Source organism: Anser cygnoides, chromosome 9 (assembly GCF_040182565.1).
Source record: "Anser cygnoides isolate HZ-2024a breed goose chromosome 9, Taihu_goose_T2T_genome, whole genome shotgun sequence".
Classification (NCBI taxonomy): Eukaryota; Metazoa; Chordata; class Aves; order Anseriformes; family Anatidae; genus Anser; species Anser cygnoides.
In genome coordinates, this window is record NC_089881.1 from 24,997,451 (window position 1) to 25,018,242 (window position 20,792).

Consider the following 20,792-nt stretch of genomic DNA (forward strand, 5'->3'; position numbering starts at 1 on the left):
CAAGCCGCTCTAGTGATGGGAAGCGGGGTGGGCTTCCAGGAGAATAAAGGGAGGACAAGGTGGCTGTGCCGGGTGCTGTGGAACAGCTTGTTTTCCTCCTTTTTAAGCAGAGCTGGTGGCAAATCACGGACCCGACATTCAAAGGCATGGAAAAGAGGGGTGGCAGGGCTGGCTGTGCTCCCCGGGGGTGTCCCTGCCGCTCACACCGGGAGCTGCCCGCAGGGTTTTCCCCAGCGATTTATCCCTATCCTGGGAGCAGGTTGTGTTTTGGGGATGAGCAGAACAGCCCTGAGGATGCTCACCGCTCCGGCACGGGTCCCAGGCCAGGCTTGCAGGAGCAGCCGAGTGCTCTCCCCTCAGTCGGGTGGTTCGGCTGTCCCCGTGGGTGGCGATTATTAATTTAAAGTCAGATCCAGCAATTAGCGCGCCGACGGGGGGCTGCTGCTTCCCACAGCTCCCGCTGATCGGGTCCAGGCAGGCAGAGCAGGATCGCCCATCCCGGTCTCCGACGAGCTAAACGGCATCTCAGCTGCAGGAAGCTCCTGCCGATAAAAGCACAGCCCGGCATCACGGCTTTCCTTTTCCCTTAAATTATTTTCCGTGCTGGAGGTGGGCTTAGCGAGGAGCCTGGGCTGGGTGTGCGGGAGGAGGCTGGGCTCAGCCTGGCCCCCAGTGCCCCGTGCTGGCTGCTGCAGCTCTGAGGGAGAAGAAATGGATGTACTCACCCCCTTCCAGCCACATTCCCCACTTTATCCATTTCACATAGCAGCCACACCTGGCTTCGTAAGAGAAAGGCATTGGGAACCGGAGCCATTCAGCATGATGCCCCTAAGGTGGTTCTGAGGTTAATCGCTCATTTATGCCAGCTGGGATGAGGGCTTTTAATTCAGTTTGTTTCGGAAGGGGAGAGGAGGAAGAAATGCGGTTGTCTTAGAACAAATCACAAAAATCAGCCTATTCTGGGGAGCCTGAGCAACACGCAGAAGTCAGCGGGACAGGTCTTGGTGTGCTGCAGTTGATTTTATTTTTTTTAAAGAAGATTCAAACGCTGTAAATGTTTACACAAATGTCCAGAGCAGCTGAAAGTGCAAGCGTACGCTTTGAGGCAGCCTCAAGCAGCAACCAAAGCCGTGATCCAAAGCTCTGGGAAAACGTTTCTCGGATTTCAGGGGGCTCTCAGGAATCCCTGGTTGTGAACCAGGAGGTAATTTCCGACCGCACGGCTGGGAGCTGCTTCCCGATTTCCATCAGGCGATGGAAGGGGGACGCACGGAGGAGCCGGGCCCTGCCCGCCGGCCACGTGCGTTTCGGAAAACGTCTCTCTTGCTCCTGACCTCCCGTCCCCCTGGCTGGGAACAGTTTGTGCCTGACTCGCTCGGCGCCGTGAGGGAAAATTAATGAACGGCTCATGATGTGCCACAAGTTCAGCACACGAATAGGATAAAACACACGGCGTCTCGGTGCCTGACCTGCTGTATTTGAGCCCGAGGGAGAAGCGACAAAGCCTTGCCGGGCTCCATGTGTCAGAGGTGCCTCCGAGGAGGCTCGTTTCCAGCCCTCAAAGCACAGCCCCCCCTTGGTGGGACCTCGTCCCGGACCAAAATGGATGAGCCTTACAGCAGAACAGCCAGCAGCAGCTTCAGCTGAGCGTGGCACGTCCCCGGCACCACGGGGGACACGGAGCATTAAATACATGGGGCAAAGCCCGGGGGCTGCCCTGCCGGGGCACTGGGTGCTGCCCGCACCCCTGGGTGCCCCCGTCCACCCGCCAGCACAGCCACCTTGGGAAATGCAAGCCCAGACCCCACGCCATCACTCAGGGGCTGATTGCCGAAGGAAACCCGCGTCATATTTCAGGTTTCTTTAATCCAAAGGCTTCGCTAAGTTGACCTGGCATAAATTGATAGCGTGGCCGGCTTGCCCTGAAGGAATCCGCATGCATATTTCATCCAGTCACCTTTAAAAGTGCTGAGGTGGCAGTGCTGGCATGGCCCGAAAGACGAAAATCCACCTCTTGCTGCTGCCTCCCCAGCCTCTCCATCACACGTAGCCCGGGCGGCAGCCACCAGCTACCCAAAGTTCACAGGTTTCATGCAGTCCCTTCTGTTTTAATTAAATCCCACTGACGTTTTTATTTCCTGAAAATTTTGCCGTTTCAGTCTGCTCTCCCAGCTCACGCCTCGCTATGTAATTAGGACCAGTCATTACGCCTCTCCCTGGAGTTTTTGATGTTAGCAGGTTTCCTCGTCCACTCCAGGCTTTCAGAATCCAGTAATAATAATTTTGCAATGAAAAATGCACAGTTCGCTCCTAATGCTTAGGTCAGCGCTCGTCTGCGTCCGACCTCTCTCGTGCCTCCATGTTTTATTTCCTCATCACAAGTGCATCATGACATTTAATTGGCAGGTAGGTAGCGGAGCGGGTTGAAATGCATTAGCATTTATTGCAGTCTTTATTGCAGTCTCTGTTTGCCTGCTTCCATTTATTCTGGGCCTTCTGTAACTCAGGAGCAGTCTGGCTGTGGAGCAGCCACCTTTCAAACGTGCCCGGCGAAGGCGTGCGCGTGAACGTGCAGCCTCACCTCCAGCTAAAGAGTGCAGCCTACACCCAGGATGTGAAGCCTTCCTATGCGCTCCCACACTGCCTGGCCACCTGCAGGGACAGGGGCAGGAGCTGAAAGTTTCTCGGCTCACCAGCAGATGTTGACCCGGTGCTTTGGGGATGCTCGGTGCCGTGCCGCTGCCTCCGATGTGCCATTAGGGTGGCTGCGAGGGACAGGCAACGGCCACCTCCTCCACCACAGAGGTGCCTCGATCGTGCACGGTGCTGGCTGGGGGCTAAGAAGGAAAAAAAGGAAGGAAGGAAGAGAGATGCAGGGGCAAGCTCAGGTAGTGGGGAGGCTGCCCAGAGGCACTGGGCATGGCCAGGGGTGCCCAGCACGCTCCGTCCCTGCTCTGCGGCACCACCAAGCCCCCACGTGTGTCCCCCTGTGGTCAGACAAATTCAGGCTTCCAGCTAAGGCACTGACCAGGGGCTGTCCCCAACGAAAATAACCCTCTGCTAGGGAACCCACCTGCCTGATAGCAGAAGTGCTGAGGGCACCCGGGAGGTAGAATACAGATGCGCTGGGGTTAAGCGTTTCCAGGCCTGGGAAGACTTAACTGGTAAAGCCACGTCTTATTTCTCTGAGCTATTCTCCAGCTGTTTTCAGGATGTCCGTGTCACTTCATTTTCGTGTCTTTGTGTTGCTTGGGGCTTTGAAATATCTTCTTTGCCAGCAGACGCCGAGCTTACAGTAAGCCATCTATATCAGCCCTCCCGAATTAATGCCGAGCACTCCCAGCTCGTATTTCCTTCATCAAAAGAGACGTTTGAGGGAGATCCCAATAATTCTTTGTCCTTTGTAACAGCATTAGGATGTGAAAGTATTAAAGAGCAATTACGTGCTATCTGCTACGTAAACTGCTGTAATTCGAATTTATGAATCAAGTCCACTCCTACAGCTGCTGAGTGGTGGCACCTCACGGGGCAGGCATTGAGAAGCACCCGGGCTCGTGTGTTCGGGATTTCTCCTGGCCCGTGGTCGGGTTTCCTGGTCCTGTCCTGCAGGTGTGTGGGGATGGGATGGGATGGGATGGGATGGGATGGGATGGGATGGGATGGGATGGGGGAGACCTCGGCCAGAAGTCCCCTCCCTGCCTCTGCCACCAGCAGTGTTAAAAACGAGCAGGAAAACTGCTTTTCAAAAGCCAAATTGCCACGCTCTATTCCCTGCACGAGGATTTCTCGAGCACGTTAGCTGTGCAGGACGGTGGCTTCCTCCCTTCCCTCAGCTGCTCGTGGTTTGAATTATTGGTGCTCACACAGCTCTGGCACCCAGACGTGTAACCACCTGTCCAAGCAAGAAAAGAAATCCCAAACCAAACCAAGTCAAGATTCCTCGAAGGTTTTAAGAAAGGGTGGGGAAAAAGTCATTCAAGAGAAGATTTTTCATTTTCAAGCATCAAAATGTATCCCAATCGAACAAAAATAAGCTACACTAAAAAAAAAAATAAAACCCACCAACACATAATTTGGCATTCTGGGTCCATCTGCTGTTGAAAATATGCAAATATCAGGAAAATATTCTGGCTACAAAGTGTCTCCAGCACAGACAGCTAGTGGGAAGCCCCACCAAGCAAAGTGAGAGGGAGAGCCACGCTCAAGGAACCAACAGGAAAAAATGGGGTGAAAGGATCTTAAAAACCTTAGAAAGAAAGAAGTAAGAGTCAGAATAGATGTGGGATGGTGGTGATAAAGAAGGTACAGAGTGGGAGACAGAAATCTCCAAATAAAATAAGAATAAAAATAAAGGGACCTGTCTGAGGTCTCTCCAAGGCCTGCAGCGCTGCTTGAAAAAATATTAAAGCAAAAGTAAGATCATTAATTATTAAATGGTGGGAGAATTAAAAATTGAAAGAAATGTTAGATAATTTAAAAAATAAAATAGAGCCGTGCTGCACAGGGTGTAGAGGAGGGATGCTGGGCTCTGAAAAAGCACGAAGAAACGCTTCGGATCGGTAAATAATTGATGTTGCATTTAATTTATTCATATTTCTTTACTTTACTAATGTTCCATGGAGAGAAGCAGGACCCGGAGGATGGGGCGGGTTCACAGCCGTCAGTAATGGCCCTGTCCCTTGCACAGAAGGGGATGGTTGAGGCGTCCCTCCCTGTCTGCCACCGCCCCGCCAGGCACACGTTGTGCAGCCCAAGGGCACCCTGAGGAGCTCAGCCGCCTCCGACAGTCAGCTCTTTAGCCATTGCACTTTTGGGGCTGTTTTTTATTTGTTTGTTAGGGTTTGAGCCCCGCATCGGGCCGGTGCCCCAGCCCGGCTGAGCATCACACAGCTTTTTTTTGGCCAGGGGGACGCGATGTAGGGGGCAGGAGGGTTACTAACCCAGTACCCCATCCGTTACCCTTCTGGCTCACTAAAACTCTCCAAGGGCTGCCAAAACTGGCTTTTTTGTTCTCTTCTTCAGATAAAACCGAGGAAAGAGCCACCGCTGCCCATTAATTCCTGATTTTCTCCCTGAACTTTTTATAACTGTCTCCTCTTAGTTGGGGGAGTAAAGTATTTCCCTCAGACACACATAATAGGCATAATCAGCAAAGCCCTGTCTCCCCATCCCCTAATTTGCAATGTGATATGATGGCACTTTTTGGCAATAACCGAAGTGATCTATGGTCACGAGGATACAGTCCTCGGGTAGAGGCAGATTTATGGTTCTGGCTATAACAGATATTTTACTCCTCAGCAGCAATAAAGGCATGGCTGAAAGCTCTACAAAATCAAAATAAATGCAGAGAATGAGGAAGCTTGTCAGGTAATAACAGGAGTTCTTTAAATCAATGGCAAGTTTAAGGGAAAGGTGACTGAAGTTTCAGAGCAAGTGCTGCACAAGCCCAGGAGCGCTGCACAATTACTGCCAGCAACGCAGACTTTTACCCCGTCCACCCGCGTTTAATGCTACGTCTGTTTTATAGGGAGCTTAAGCTTAATTAAAATGCTTTTATAGATAACATTATACAGTTTCGCAGATCTTTATTTGCTCCATGGCAAACAAATACCAGCCACTGAACTGCACGCTTGGTGTGAGCACTGAAGTATCCGGCCCAAACGCCACTTCTGTGAATAACCCCACGTTGGGTTACAATAAAACAAAGCAGAGGAAATCCAACAGCAAGAGCTGATGTGCATGTGCCTCCAGCTGAACAAATACACAGCTTTATTGCTGTGCCACGGTTCTCCCCATCTGCCATCCCTTCCGAGTTTTCATTTCCCTCCCCGTCCTTCCCACAGCTACCGCACGACACAAGAATTGGGAAAAACGAGTCACGTCGTCGGCTTCTGCACGGAGCCAGGGGCCCCTGCTGAAAGGTTTGAGGGCTCGAGGTGAGGCAGCGATAACAAACTTCACCCGTCCGCCAAAACGAATGAAAACAACAGAGAAATACAACACGACACCAAGCTCCTGCCGAACTAGCCTTGCCTAACCAGCGAGTAACGACGATGTTCTTGCTATCATCGTTAATACAAACATTAATGACCGATCTAAGCTAGCTACGCGGTTCCCTTTGTGCTCAGCAGGAGGAGGTGACCCATCCCACCCCGCTGGTGCCCACCCGAGGGGAACAAAGGCCTCTGGTGCGGTGTCTGCCCTGCCCGCGGCCTGAAACGTTGTCTGACACCCCGCTGTCACAGCTCAACCCCAGTGAGACAAACGCCATGAGATCGGGGTAATTTTTCCCTCCTGTTGGTTTAGCATCAGCTAAAGTGGTGCCCTAAATTGGTGGGTTTGGTCCCTCCTTTCAACAGGCAGGGACGGGCACCAAGCAGGCCGAGGGTTCCCTCACAAGCCCTCCAACAAAACCTCCCGCGTCAGCTCCTGGCGACACCTCAGGCCCTGTTTGGCTCTCTGCACCTGCCCGCGTCCTTACAGTATTTGTACGGGCAAAGCCTCAAAGGGGGACGTGAGCGTAAAAACACGGCTTTGTGCTCCTCAAAGCATTCCCCAAAATCTGAAGCACTTCCCGCGGCGCTGGGATGTGCAAGACCGCAACCCCACCATCGGACGCGGCCGCAGCACCGCCGGCCGGGGCCCTCGTTCCTGCTGCCCAGCCCTCAGCGCGCTCAGCTAACGAGCTGTGCTTTGTCAAGAAACGCGCCAGGGCCTTCCTGTTGTTGCTGCCTGTGCTGCAGCACTGGTGCTGGTTATGAAAGGGAAGCACGCATTTGCCTCCCTCGACAGGAACCGGTGAGGGCCGTCAGGAAGGAGGAACCAGAGCGCGAGCAGCTGGCGCACGCTTAATGATGCATCGTTGCGCTGTTAACACAGAGCTGTTACATGCCTTGATAAACACGTAACAGGCCTCGCGAAATTAAAAGAAAATTAAAATGTAAATGTTTGCACAAGATCTATTTCCCCTCTTTTTTTTTTTTTTTAAGCACTCGTTCACCTGCCTGGCAGCCGGTGTTGCCCTGATGCTCCCAGCGAGCGAGCCGAGGCTGCCCTACGCCGATTCGGAGCGGTACGGTTACACCGAAACCTTCAGGAAGTTATCTACGGGGCTTCAGGTATCACTTCTTACCATAATTACCATTTTAATTCAGGTCTTTAGCCAGTTTTTAATAGACCGCCAACACAACATTGCTGTCTTATGTTTGTCATAGCAAATGCCCCGCTTATGAAAGACTTATTTTGCACCTGGTTGATTTTTCTTAGAATTTTATGTAACGAAAATCCATTCAAATTCGACTGCCGTGGCACTCTAACAGCAGCTGCCCGTAACCTTCCCCGTGGTGCCCAGCAGGGCTGCTTTCCTGCAGAGCTGCACCAGTGCACGTGCACGGGGTAGTCGTGAGGGGAAAGGGCGGAAAGTAGAGAATTTAGCTCTAGGGTGTTGGCCAAAACCACTGAAAATTAAATAACCACCACCACAAAAACCTCTGATTTTTTCATTATTTAAAATTTTCTCTATCACTGGAAAAAAAAGAAAAGTGACAAAGGCCATTTTACAAGCACTTAATAGGGAAAGTATGCAGGATTTGTATCGACACTTGCATAAGTTTTAATGGAAAGAGGGAAAAGTTCAGCAACTACTTGCATGGAGGTACTTGAGCTCGCCATTCCTGTTTCTGATGAACTCCTTGTTATTCTGCTTTGTACGAAGGAGAGAGATTTTAATTTCTATAGAATTCACAGCACTGAGAAACACAACTGTGCCTGCTAATTTTTAAAAAGCAGGGCAACCCCAGGTCGGTTCGTTAGGCTTCTTTTTGCAAATGAAAAGAGATCAGGTAGCATAAAAGGTTAACTTCATTTTCAGTTTGGTGCAAGCAAATGATTGCTTTTGCACAGATCCTGGCCGCTGATGCATGGCTTGTCATTAAATCCCTTCACACCATTTTTCTGTTCAGTGATCAAAACAGAGCAACTTAAAACAAAAAAACAACACCAAAACCCCACTCTACTTCACAATATCCAGTGAATGACAAAATAATGTTTAAATTCATAGCATTAAAGACTTTGTGCGGGTGAAATTATGTTCTGCTTGAGCCTGGAGGAGTGCTGAATATTTAAAGGCAATAAACTTCTGATCCTAAAGCTATTTTATTCTAAAACCTATTTTATATTTATCAGGTTACTTAAACAGAAAAAAAAAAGAAAAAGCCACCTGGTTTTAGATGATGCAAATCTAATCAATAGGATAATTCTATTTTACTAAATGATAATCATGTTGTAAGACACAGGAGACAAAAGAATACTTACTGTAAATGCGTATTCCCTCCTGCCCTAATGTTACAACAGCCTATTCTTAGCTCAGTCAAATAAATATTCATATTTAATTTGCCAGCAAGCTCAGGTAATCAGCGAGCTCAATTCAGCTATAAAAAGTAAGTCAGCAAACACGTTAATTTGCATTTTTTAGGCAGCATCACTCAGCAGCACCGACAAAGCAAACCTAGGCTTTCTGCTCACGAGTGCTGGGGCCCCATTTAATGGCACGCGGGGCTCGGGTCAAGGCGACGCCAACCTCATGGGGTGTGATGTGCTCCCCTGGGGCTGCTGCGGCGCGCGGGAGCGCGGTGGTGGAGGGCCCGAAGCTCAGCGAGACCCTCTTTTAACAGGGAACCCACGAGAAGAGACCCTGATAAAGGCGTAGCTGCAAACAGATGGCTTTAATAGCCCGAACCAGCCAGCTCTGGCAAAGCCGGTGGAAATTTGACCGTGCCCAGTCCTGCAGCATCTCACCCTTATTAGCCGGGCAGGGTGCGCTTTGCGTTTTATTTTTAGGACAAACGTTAAACAGCCCATTAAGACTTCGTTCCTTTGGGCTGACCTGAGCCATCGCTCCCCGTGGCTCAGCCAGCCACACTTCCCCACCTCCCCTCCCCAGCCCCACGACAGCATCGGCCCCTCGCGTGCCACCCCCCCACCATACGCCGACACAAACTGATTGCCTCCGGTTTGCTTCCCCCGTGCTTTTGGTATCATTATCTGCACAAATTTTTTTTTTTTTTAAGACGCAAGTGAGAAAATGCCAACATCAGAGAAGCTGCAGGCAAAGCTAATTGCTTGATCTGCTTACGTAGATCTAATTTAAAACAGGCGTTGAACTTCTGGAACCGCTGCTTATTTCCTCGGGGGCACATCCATCCGTCGGTGCGGCGTGAGGGATTGCAACGTGCAGGAGACGTTGTTCGCCCTCTCTGGAGGCGTGATTCTGTTGCAGGGGCGAGCACGTGCCTGTGGGCACGCCGCAGAGCCTGCAGCCAGCCTTGCCTGAAGGAGGGATGGTCACAGGTGAACCTACAGTGGGTGCTCCCCCAGCTTGGGTTGCTGCTGAACCCCCACCGCAAGGTCCACGGGAACGTACGGAAGTGCACGTGCGGCCTGATTAAAAGAAAATGTTGCATTTCCACGGTTTAATCAAACTGTAAAATTAATCAGTGTTACGGCTTATTCTACACCGCTGCTTACAGAGAAGGGGATGCAATTAAAACGTTGCCCAAATTCATAATTGCTGAGCTAGTGTAATAAATGCGTACGAAAAAAGGACCCTTGAGACACGCGTTTGGGCCCCAAATTGCCTTTTTTTTTTTTTAATTCAAGAAGAGCCCTAGCAGCACCAAGAACAGCCTGCCTGTGACAGCTCTGCTGCTAATTACTTTAGCAAGACCTGCTGTATCTAAAAATAAATTAAAAAAAAAAAAAAAAAGCAGGTGCTGAGATCAGACCTCGTGGCAACGTCGCAATGTTCATCCCTCACCTGGCAGCCTCTGCCCAGGGACTGTTCCACATGAGGGGTCCCCAGGGAGCGTACAGGCGACAGCAGCTGCTGGGGATGTGCCACCAGCTCCCCCGGAGCCCCCCACCAAAACGCCGGCCGCTATGGGAAGCACTGCCACCACACCAGTGATTTATCCCTAATAAAAGTCCCTAATAAAAGCCCAGCGTGACTCAGCTGTAACAAAAATTGCTAATATTGAATATAAAAAATGGGCTACGTGAAACTTTTTCCTGACATATGGAAAAAAAAACCCATGGAACGGGTCAACCAGTAATTTCAGTTATTTTCTGATTGATATTTGGCTATCTGCTATAAAACCTGTGAATATATCCTACATGTGAATCATTTCCACGTTAAACAAATACTGTGCAGGCAGAATCAAGGAACTGGAATCCTACAGCCGTTAGGATGCCATTATGTGGCATTTTCTGGTTAAATAATTGAAATGTAACCGTTTCTTAGGTAGCTTTAACCAAGGTCCTTTTCAAGCTGCCTCTCCTACACCCACATTTACCTCCCCAGTGGATATTTTAGGCACAACGCACTTGGGCACCTTCCTCCAGATTCAAGGGGTGACACCAGAGGAACCGCGGGCTGAGTCCAGGCAGGGCTGTCCCCACCTAGGGCCACCGAGCCCGGGCCCAGCCTTGCTGCCTGCCACTGCCCTGGATTTTCCCCCTGGCATGCCAAGTCCAGTGACAGCCAGCAAGGCAGAGCTCCAGCACCGCTCCCATTTTGTGGGATTACACAGACCTAGGAAAGCCAGGCTGGTGCCCCTGAAAGTCAAATGAAATTCAATGCTTAGGAGGAAGAGGCAGCGGAGTGCATTAAGAAAAAAAAGAATAAAGAAAAAAAAAAGAAAACCCTACAAACCCTCAGCTCCCCCAGACAGACTAACACAATCTGGTTTCCCTTTAAGGTCCCTAACCTAATAAACCCAACATTAGCGACAGGCTGTAATGGAACAGATACTGCAAGTGAATGCCGAGCGGTTACACGATGTCAGGAGGCCACAGCTTGATCTGGTGTTTTATCACCTCACTTAAATGCTTTGGGGCCGGAGGGCACCGCGCACTCCCCCCCCCCCGCTTCCACGAGGACCTGTTTTAATGGCGTGCCATTTCCTGCCTTGCAGGGGTGCAGGAGGCTTACACCGAGTAAACGTTATGACCAGAGACATGCACCACTTGCTTTTCAGTGATTACAAACAAAAAGCTGTTTACCAAATTCCTTTATATTCAGAAAAAAAAAAAGAGGAAAAAAAACCCACAAAACACACATAAAAACAAACAAACACACAAAAAAGTTGAATCCGATGATCATGACAATGCCACCTCCTGGGGGAGAAGTTTTGCCTTGGTTTCATAGGTAGCTGAAGTACATTAGGTAGCTGAAGTCCTTACATGATACACCAACCCCACAGCCAAGGGGAGGTCTCCCCCTCGTCCAGCCCTTTGTGACCCCAACCCCTGGGTTTGGCCTTGTCCCTGCTCCCCCATAAAGCAAACGGGGTGGGAGACAAGCTGCCTGGGCGCCAGGGAGCTCCTGGACCATGCACATCATCCCCCCAAAGTGATGGAAGTTTTCTGCTGGGGAAGCTGCCCTACATTTCCCAAAGGGCATCCCAGAGGCAAGATCAGCATCACCCCGAAAGTTGCCTTGGTCTACGACAGAGGGGCGGTTCCGACCTCAGCGGGCTGCCTGCATTTGCAGCAAGGAGCAAGTGGGTGGAGAGCGGGGCTGCAGAGCACGCGGCTTCATTGCCAGTGGCACAGCCAAACTCTCAGCGGCAAGAGCTCCAAACTGAACGCGCAAGCTCTTAATTGGGGTGACCCCTGTCAGCGTTACTTTCATTTATGTATATAAAATGAAAACACCGAAAGTAAAACACACACACACACACACATTTTCTTTCACTCCCAGCCACACACGCATTGCTAACGGCTGGTCACAGCAGCAAGGCTATCCCATGGACACGCCGTGCCCAGGCACTGGTCCTGTATCTGGACACCAGGTGAACAGATGGGCTTAGGGAAACGAAAATCCATGAGCTAGCAAAGGCTTCGGTCGCTGGGTTCATCCAAGCTGCTGGGCGGCAGGAGCAGCGGCGTGCAAAATGGTGTCGACGTGGCACACGTATGAATTTCATCCACAGGAAATGCAGCAACAAAGAACTAATGGCTGCACAAATGCAGTCCAGAAATACCATTGATCCTAAAACATTAGATGGGAGCATCAGATAATTTAATGAACAGTAAAGATCTTTTAACAGCAGCAGCCTGTTTAGCACTGCTTATTTAATCTCTTTACCATGCGAAGCTGCACATCTTGTTCAGCCCATATTGTAACACCCGTTGTTTAAACACTGACGTACAAACTGTATCTGGGCCTATAAATTCTTATAGTATTTTCTTAGAAAAGTTTTTATATTATTTCCCTCGCCAGATATATTGCTGGGGCTTCTTTACTACAGAGCAGACATTTTCTGCAGCAGTGCACCGTCAACTCTACATATGCTTGTCGTTGCAAAGCATCTTAAATAACATCTGCTGTGGTCTGTGTGAGACTGTCTCTATACCTCCAAAGCCGAAGGTTCATTTTTCATCAACTCCAATAGGAGCAACGCCCGACCTAGATATGCCTGCGCATTAGTATTGCGGGGAACATCCACGCGATCACACGGCAATGCATCAAAGACGCTGGATTTCAAAATAATATTGATCTGCTCTGGAGATTTACAGTACCTGTTAGAGTATATCTTCAAGGTGCACGCAGCAAAAGCTCCAAGAACTTTGTGCACTTGTAAATGTGTAGGAGCATGTCACAGCCAGCCACGAGGCTTACGACAATTAGCCAACGCTTTGCTCTGTGTCCCTGGCAGAGCGGGCCAGTACGGAGAGACGTGCTGAGCACTCCAAGTGTGGTTGTCTCTGGTAAAAGACTTACGGATGAGCAAAACTCTCAGAAATTCAACATCAAACCTTTTAGTCAAGGCCAAGTTCGTTCCTGGCTCGCTTCTAAAATAAAGTAATAATAATAAAACTTGTATATTCAACTAGTGCTGACTCGCACCCTTCTGTTCCAAAAACATCCCTTCTTAAGAGCCTGAGGGATAATCCAGGTCGGATTTCCTCATCCTAGCTCCTGCACCTCTTAAGTTTGCAACAATTGTTTGTCGTCAAAACCTCGCTTCTTTCCAAAAAAAAAAAAAAAAAAAGGAAACAATGAAGAGCTGCACAATACGGAGCGAAAAATAGTAAAAGCAGGAAAAACAAACACGCATTTCATTACCATTTTTGATGAGCAGTTCCCGAGCCATAACCTATAACAGCAGTAATTAAACCACCAAGCTCTAACGCAGGCAGTGCCCAGCCCCGCTGCACGCCAGGGACCGAACGCGCGGGGCAGCTGCGAGCCTTGGGATGCTGTCGGGAACATCGGGGAACAATAAATGTGATTGAAGAGCTCGTTTGCAGGGATGGTTAAAATGCTCCCCGTCATACTGTGAGCAACAACAAAAAGGGAAAACAGACTTAATTGTTTTCGTTACAACTGTGAGAAAGGCAGGCTACTTGGTAAAGCCACACGCAGGCTCGCATTGCCCCAAAACCCGAGAAATACTGAAGCCCATGCTGCTTTAGTCTCCAGCTGTCATTGTGAAAAAGGCATTTTCAGAGCATAAACAAACAGATTTTGGTACAACAGCTGCTTCGTGCCTCTTGGATGCACAAATACAACCCCGCGTCATGAATCCAGTTTCCCCAGTACAACCTCATCCCTCAGGCCTCTGCCCTTCAGGCGCAGCTCTGGTGCCTTACTGCTCCTCCCTTAACCCCTCGGTAGCACGAGGTGAGGACCTGCACTGCCACGCGCAGGGCCTGAAAGCCTCGTTGGAGATGCTTCTTTAAAACAAGAGGAGAAATGGGAACTGAGGCTTGGAACACAAGCCCGTCAGGGAGGGTGATTTGAACACAAACACAAAGCCCTGCCTCACATCTCCAGATGTGTGCAGGTACCTGACAGGTGAACCCTGCGGCCTTCCCCTGCCACCCAGTGCCCCCAGGGCAATCCAGCCCCCAGCACACCTCAGAGAGAAGCCGTCCCATCGCACCTGCCCCGGCTGAGGACCACCTCGTTCACCCCTCAGCCGGCCTCCTAAAGCCAGCGGGCTCCTGCACCAGCCCGTGCAGCACGGACCCATCGCACCCCGTCACAGCTCTAGGTTCAACCCGCACTATTTACTATTTCCATGCTACTACTGAAGGCGGCGGGATTGATTAAAGGCAATTAGGTGTCTCCTGATTACAAGCTGCAGGTGTGGCAGAAGGGGCCGCAGCCCCCGGGGCTGGGCCTGCCCTCCCTCCAGGCCCTGCACAGCGCACCAGGGAGGGGATGCTCTCGCCGCTACAAGAACATGAAGGCAAACGGCCTTTCTGCAGCCTTTCAGGAGAAATCACCAGCCACAATACTGTAACCAGGCACAGCAGAGCTCCCCCCGCCCTCCACCCCAAAAGTCCAGCCAGCATTGTCACCCACCTCATCTGCTTCTCATAGCCAGGCATCTAGTGGCATTCGCTGCAAACCCTTAATGAGTTAATCTTTTTTTTTCAGAAAAAGAAGAGAACTCCGGGCAAATATATACTCCAGAGGAAATTTTCCAAAGGCATTGCAGCCAGTAAAGTACAAATCCTGGCAGCTGGCAGCTCTGAGGCAGGGTCTCTGGGTCCGGGGCTCGGCGGTGCAGCGGCCTGGGAAGGCAGCGGCTGCCTCATGGGGAGCACTGGGAGCGCTGGGGGCAGCCGTGGCCGTTGCCTGCGGGCACGCCGCTGTCCCTGTGAGCCTGCCAGGGACGTGCACGGGGGCTCCGTCTGCCCGCCGATGCATTCAGCAGGAAGGCAGCGATGCTGGGACGCGGTGCTTCTGCTCCTGGAGGGAGCCCGGTGGGAAGGGAAGCGCTGAAAAATGCGCGTTGGGCTGGCGGCAGCTTCCGAGGGGAAACGCAGCAAGAGAGCACGCGAGGGCGGTGGGTTTGAGTTTGTCTTTTGAGGCAGCTGAAGCTGAAGTGCGATTTTATCTGCTCTGCATTTCACATGTTAACAACTGTGTTTGTGTGTTTATACACGTATTTTAAAAAAAAATAGCAGGGGGAGGCACTTACAGCCCCCTGGCCCTCAGCTATAAGGTACCTCCTGGAGAGGTGAGCACAGCCGGGGCAGGGCACGCAGCGCGAATGCTCAGCCTACCCGGCATCACGCCCAAGTGAAAATACAGCATCGATTTACCCCCTTTAAGGTTAATACGATAGGAACGGAGTAGCCTAATTTTAATGAATGTGAATAGCAGTTGAGCAGCCTGCGACTTTTTAACTGATCTGCTGGCTTGAATGTAAAGTGAGCTCGGGCAGAGGCACAGCAGCTGCAGAGGAGCAGTGCTCCCGGGCCCCTTGCCCTCACTTCTCCGCTGGCCGGGTCCCAGCAGCTCCCACCTCCCACCGATGCCCTCCTGCCCATCAGAGTCTGGTGACCCCCAGGACCTGTTCCTCTGGCACGGTGTCCCCAAGGGCATGACGGATCTTTCATTTTAATCGTGAGCCTTTCTTATTCCAGGCAGGGTTCATTGCTCCTTTACAGCGTGCGTATGTGCAGGATGTGTCGGCTGAGGGATTCCTGTTCTTGTTCGGGCTGAAGGAAAGATCTCAGGTGGACCAGGTGGGTACCGATACGCTGGGCCCAGGTACTGCTGCACCCGTGTAGCCACATGAGAAATTCCCTTGGAAAAATCCTTGACTGCCACTTTTATGGTCAGACATCAAACACACTGGTCAAACGCACTGTCAGAGGCGACGGAAATTTAATAATTTGCAGCGAGTGTAAAAGCTGTGCCTTGAAAATGTTTTTAAATCCTTCTTCAGAGCTGAAGCAGAAGTCTTCCCCATAAACAGGCAGCGCTATTTGCTGATACGACAGAACATTTTATTCACAGATTTGGAGATACTTCTGAAAGAAATTTCCTCCCCTTCTCCGCAGAAACTCTGCTGAGCCCTTTCTCTTTGCAGTAATGAAGAGAAAAATCAGTTCCAGGCATTTTTGTGCCTTCCCTGTTAAAAAGCAGGTAGATCTGTGGATCTGATGGTACCGCTTCCTTCTGCTGCTGGAACAGCCACTGCAAATGTGCTTGCAGCAAGGACAAGGCAAATACACCATCCTTACAATTTGTGGTGGTTATGCTGGCAAGGCTGAGCCAAAATATGTTCTATGGCGCTTGCAACTAAAAAGAAATAATGCAAATATGGGCCAGCACCTTTACAAATTTCCCAGAAAAGCTACCCTGCATCAAAATCTTCTACCAGCCCAGCTTTCGCACAGATCAAGGGCTTTAGATCAAGGGATTTTTCTTTGTGAAGAACTGCAGCCACGGCCCTTGCCTGGGTGCGTAGCGCAGCTGCCCGTGGGCAGCACATCTGTGCCAATAAATACTCCTCTGACAGATACTAGAATCTATTTGCATAGCAGAACAGATAAAATATTAAGAAGAGAAAGAGCAAAGCAACTCATGATAGCACCTATCGCCTGCCTGTGCTCAGGCACAGACACAATGCCCAGGAGATACGAGGGGAGTTGTCCCTGCCCGCTCACAGACGCCTGATCACAGCATGGGGCCCAGAGACACCAGATAACACCTCCAGAATAGTGACGCACCTGATCAGCGACTTCTCATCTTTTTCACAACCACAGGACTTTTCTCCATTTTTTCTCCTTTTTCTCTCTCTCTTTTTTTTTTTTTTCCTTATGCTATCAATAACAAGCCTTAGTGCCTGACCGAAAATGGCAGTCCTCCGACAAGCCTCCCTTCCTGAGTCAGGATTCACTGTCATGGAGTTATCACATCCTCAGGGGCAAAGGCAAAATGATGCAAGGCGCCAAACAACGTGTAATATCTATTTCTTTCTTTTTAATAAAAAAGGCTTATATATATATATACACATACACACAGTAAATATAGTGAAAAATATTGAAATCTGCAGTATATTGCTTTCTTCCCTAAACCAGACTCTACAGAATTTGTAGCCTTATTTTGCCCCTCGGGCTCTGACGGGCGGTAGAGGCACCATTTGCTCTGGTGCCAGTGAGCCCCCTTCGGTCCCACTTCACCCCTGTGGATTTCAGCGGGTCGTGGACACACAGGCATGATGGAGCAGTGAATTCACAGCCCAGCCCTCCTGGGTTGCAGTGGGCTGGGAGACTGATGCTCGCATCGCTTGAGCTTCCCGTGGAGGAAGCCAGTTTCAAGCTGGCTTCAGTAAAATGATGGCTATCATTGAAACGATAAATAACAGCTGAGAGTGGCGTATCTGGGATTACCCTAAGTGCCACAGCCCTACCCGGGAAAGTTATGTGGAAAGAAACTCAACAAACAATACAATATCTGTTCAGAGAGATAAATGATCTTCACGGTAATGACTTTTTTATCACCAGGGGGGAAAAAAAAAGAGCAATTTACTTTGCTGGTTTCCATTTCTCCATACACTGTCTGACAAAATAGCAGGCAGACACTGAACCTTTTCAAACGAGAGCTGGCAGGTTCAGGGGAAACTACTTTAAATATATTTGAGACTAACACTCTCTATTTTATATTGCTCACGGTAAGCATGATCTGCAGCTCTCACAGTGTCAATTTTTTCTATTAATTGTTAATGAAACAGCCAACTCTCCCGAGGACAGAGGGAGGTGTTGTTTTCTAATTTTTCAAATCAAGAATATTGTAATAATCCCTCATTAATTCAATCATCTTTCTGTCAGGTAACTGCTGTGTAATTTAAGGGGTAAGGTTTTAAATAAAGATCTTGGCAAAACCATCAGATTGATTTAGAGCATATCCTCCATCTAAGTGAAACTCATAACCCTCAGAAACAAATTAGTCTGGAAATCAAAGGTAGATGGCAGCCGAAAAGTCATAACTCTTCATATATGCCTTCTTTTTTTTTTTTTCTTTTCTTTTTTTTTTTCTTTTTCACAATCTAAATGCTCACTATGACGCACCTTGGCTGAGCACAGGGTGGGCTGAGGGCTCGCCTCTGAGTTGTCGGCTCGCTGCTGCTGCTGGGGGGAGATTGCTGAGACATGATCTTTGGGGGTGGGAAGGCACCAGGCACAACCAGCCCCATTGAAACCTTCAAATTTTGCCTTCTCATTCATCTGCAAGCTGCAATTGGTAACGGCTGCTGTATAACCAGGTTCGGGTCGATCCTTGGCAAACTGCTTTATAAACGGCACTGCCTAAATTATAGCCTCCTGTTTAGTGGCTCTGCCCAGAGTTATTTGCTGAATTATGCAAGCGTTCAGTGCTCCAAAGGCTGAGCTGATAAAACTGGGTAGCACCGAGCTGCTGGGGATGCCTAGGTCTCCACTGCAGAGAGGGGAGGTCTTTTGGGACGCATCCTGAGACATCCTGTACTTATCGCAGTGCTAATACCAACTAACCTCCTCAGAAATACTACCCAGTTTATGTAAAAGCGTGTGGCATTCAGTTTCCTCGTTTTCCCCCTCTGGCAGATGCTGTCCCTCGGGGAGCACCCTTAGGAGGCCCTTATCATGCAGGAGGAGGAATTTGCCTTTCCTCCGCTTGGCCGGGCTGGCTGCGCGCTTCCCCCCAGCACGGGATGCTTCAGTAAACCTGGCTCTTATGGAAATTGAGTCAGATTATAGGAAATTATTTCTCCTCTGGCCGCTATCTCAAAAGATTCAAATTAAGTGCTTTAAAAGCCAGCAAAGTGTGCCTTGCTTCTGAGGCAGGCCTTTACGCCGGGTCACACATTGTCTGCATTGGGGTTCATATTTCCGCGAAGAAAACCACCACCATTCAGCGAGTATAATTAAAAGATAAACTCAGGGAGCTTACTGTTCAAGTGGGGAAGAAGGCCTGTTCAGCTAAAATAAACTCCAAGGCCAAAATGTAGGAGGTTGCTCTTGCAGAGGCTGTGTAAAGAGGAAATACCGTAGAGTCACAGTAGCCACCACGGTGAGTAGCACAATGATGTCTTCGAGTCATAGACCCCACGCACGTGTCCCCAGTCCCGAGTGGCTCCTGCTCTCTGGTGGGTCGCAGCCTCTCCCCCTCTTCTCTTGCCACGCATGAAAAACCCTAAAAGGTCCATGCTGGCACAGGCTGAGAGCAAAATTTTCAAAACTAGCTGTTTTTTGATTATGAATTTTCTTGTTTTCAAGTCATGTCAAAGTACGGCCACGTGCTCAGACTTGCAGCTTCTTAACTATGTCATCCCTGACAGACAAGACTGTGTTTTATTTTTCAGCTTAGCTGGCCAACAAAAGTTACCAAAGCTGCCCTGTCTTAAACCTTCTTAACTGAAGGTCAGCACATTTCCTAGCACCTCATCTCAAAGAGAGAGCTCTTCTTCAAAAATAAGATAAAATAAAATAAACCCCCAAAACATTCAGTACTTTGGGCTGATGTTGAACTACGTTAAATCACGGAGAAAGTGCCAGCAGCAAAGTCAGTGCTATTTGCCGTGAATACATTACTGGGAGAGCACAAGAGGATGGCGCTGTACTTCTCGCAGCGATGAAAATGATCATTCAGTGTAATTCTATGCTTTCTTTCCCAGAAAATGCTGCTCTTGGTGAGAAAGATCTTCCGTTTTTGAACCTTGCAATTTACTCGTCAGGACGATCATTTTAACGTGACACATCAAGTCGTTATTTGTAATTAGAACTACAAATCAAAAGACATAGATACTTAAAAATAAATCTGTTTTCCAAATAGCTTCCTAGGTAGAAAGAGAAAATGAGGATAATACAAAGAGTAACAATGCTAATAGGCTTCGTAGATGAATGCAAAAAAGCCTGGGGACACCAGAAGAGAGCAGGCCACCCGTCACGCCAGCTAGGGCCAGCCAGCCCCAAGAGGCAGCGGAGGGTATCTGGGGTATGAGCACTGCAGCGTCTTCCCTTGGAAAGGTTGCTTTGCTTTCCACCCCCACAAACAGCAGCTTTCCAAAAAAAAGGCCGCCGAATCTGGAGCAAACCTCCTGGGAAGCTTCGTAAAGTGGCAGCCTGCAGGTTTGCCTTCACCTGGTTTAAGACAAGAGGTACCCACCGGGATGCTGTCTGAAAGCTGGCACTGCCAGGCACACAGGGAGCATGAGGCTCGGAAAGGGACCTACAATTAGATCGTTTTCTGGATGCACAGTGGTCAGAGACATAATTAGCATTCTTCCGGTTGCTGGAGCCCCAAAGTCTGAAGAATCGGGTACTGCTTCCCTTGGCTCTGCAGAAATATGCTTCTCCAGGGCACGAACAAGCTCAGACACCTATTTCTTAAAACATGTGCTGGCTGATGCTGCTTGAGCTCCTTCGCACGCACTGACAGTTGTAAATGCCTTACAAATTCCTCTGAGAACTGGGGGATAAGGGGAATTGTTGGGAAGATTGCAGGGATGTGAGCATACGTGTCCGTGCCCGTGCATGCAGGCTGTGTCCTGTGTGTGCCTGGAATGCCCCAATGCTGCTATGTCTGATGCTGGCTGGGCACGTGAGGTCCTGACCATTAATTCAAATTAAAACCCGGTGAAAAACATGATTAAAAATACGTGCTTGTCCTTATTTTGCCATATCTTATGATCTCCTCCTTAATTTAGAAGTTTCTCTATGGAGTTTTACACTAACAATTTTTTGAAGGTCTAGCTGGCTTTGCACATCGCTTTCACACCGATTGCTGCGAACAACATCAAGGCAAAGAAGTGGGACCATCAAAGTCTGGATTCGGGGCTTCTGTATATGACTGAGCTAGCTGACTTGAAATGCCGTGGCAGGCTCTAGCTGTCACTGAGCAAATACAAAGTATGCAGGTTTGATTTATTTCTTTTTAAATACTGGATCCTGTCTGTAACTGTTGTAATCGATTTTAATATCTTAATAAGTGGTAATTGGAAATATCAGCT

General features: G+C 49.4%; 1 protein-coding gene and 1 long non-coding RNA gene across 2 annotated transcripts in view; both read right to left on the bottom strand.

Annotated features, from left to right (window-relative positions):
• Positions 1-20,792, bottom strand: part of SCHIP1 (schwannomin interacting protein 1) — a 138,363-nt gene that overhangs the window by 46,543 nt on the left and 71,028 nt on the right. The window lies entirely within an intron of this gene.
• On the bottom strand, positions 1,088-14,364 carry LOC125182273 (uncharacterized). Its single transcript, XR_007161686.2, has 3 exons — positions 13,921-14,364; positions 3,074-3,892; positions 1,088-2,837 (listed from the first exon to the last, which is right to left on the bottom strand). It is a non-coding gene; the product is annotated as an uncharacterized lncRNA (long non-coding RNA).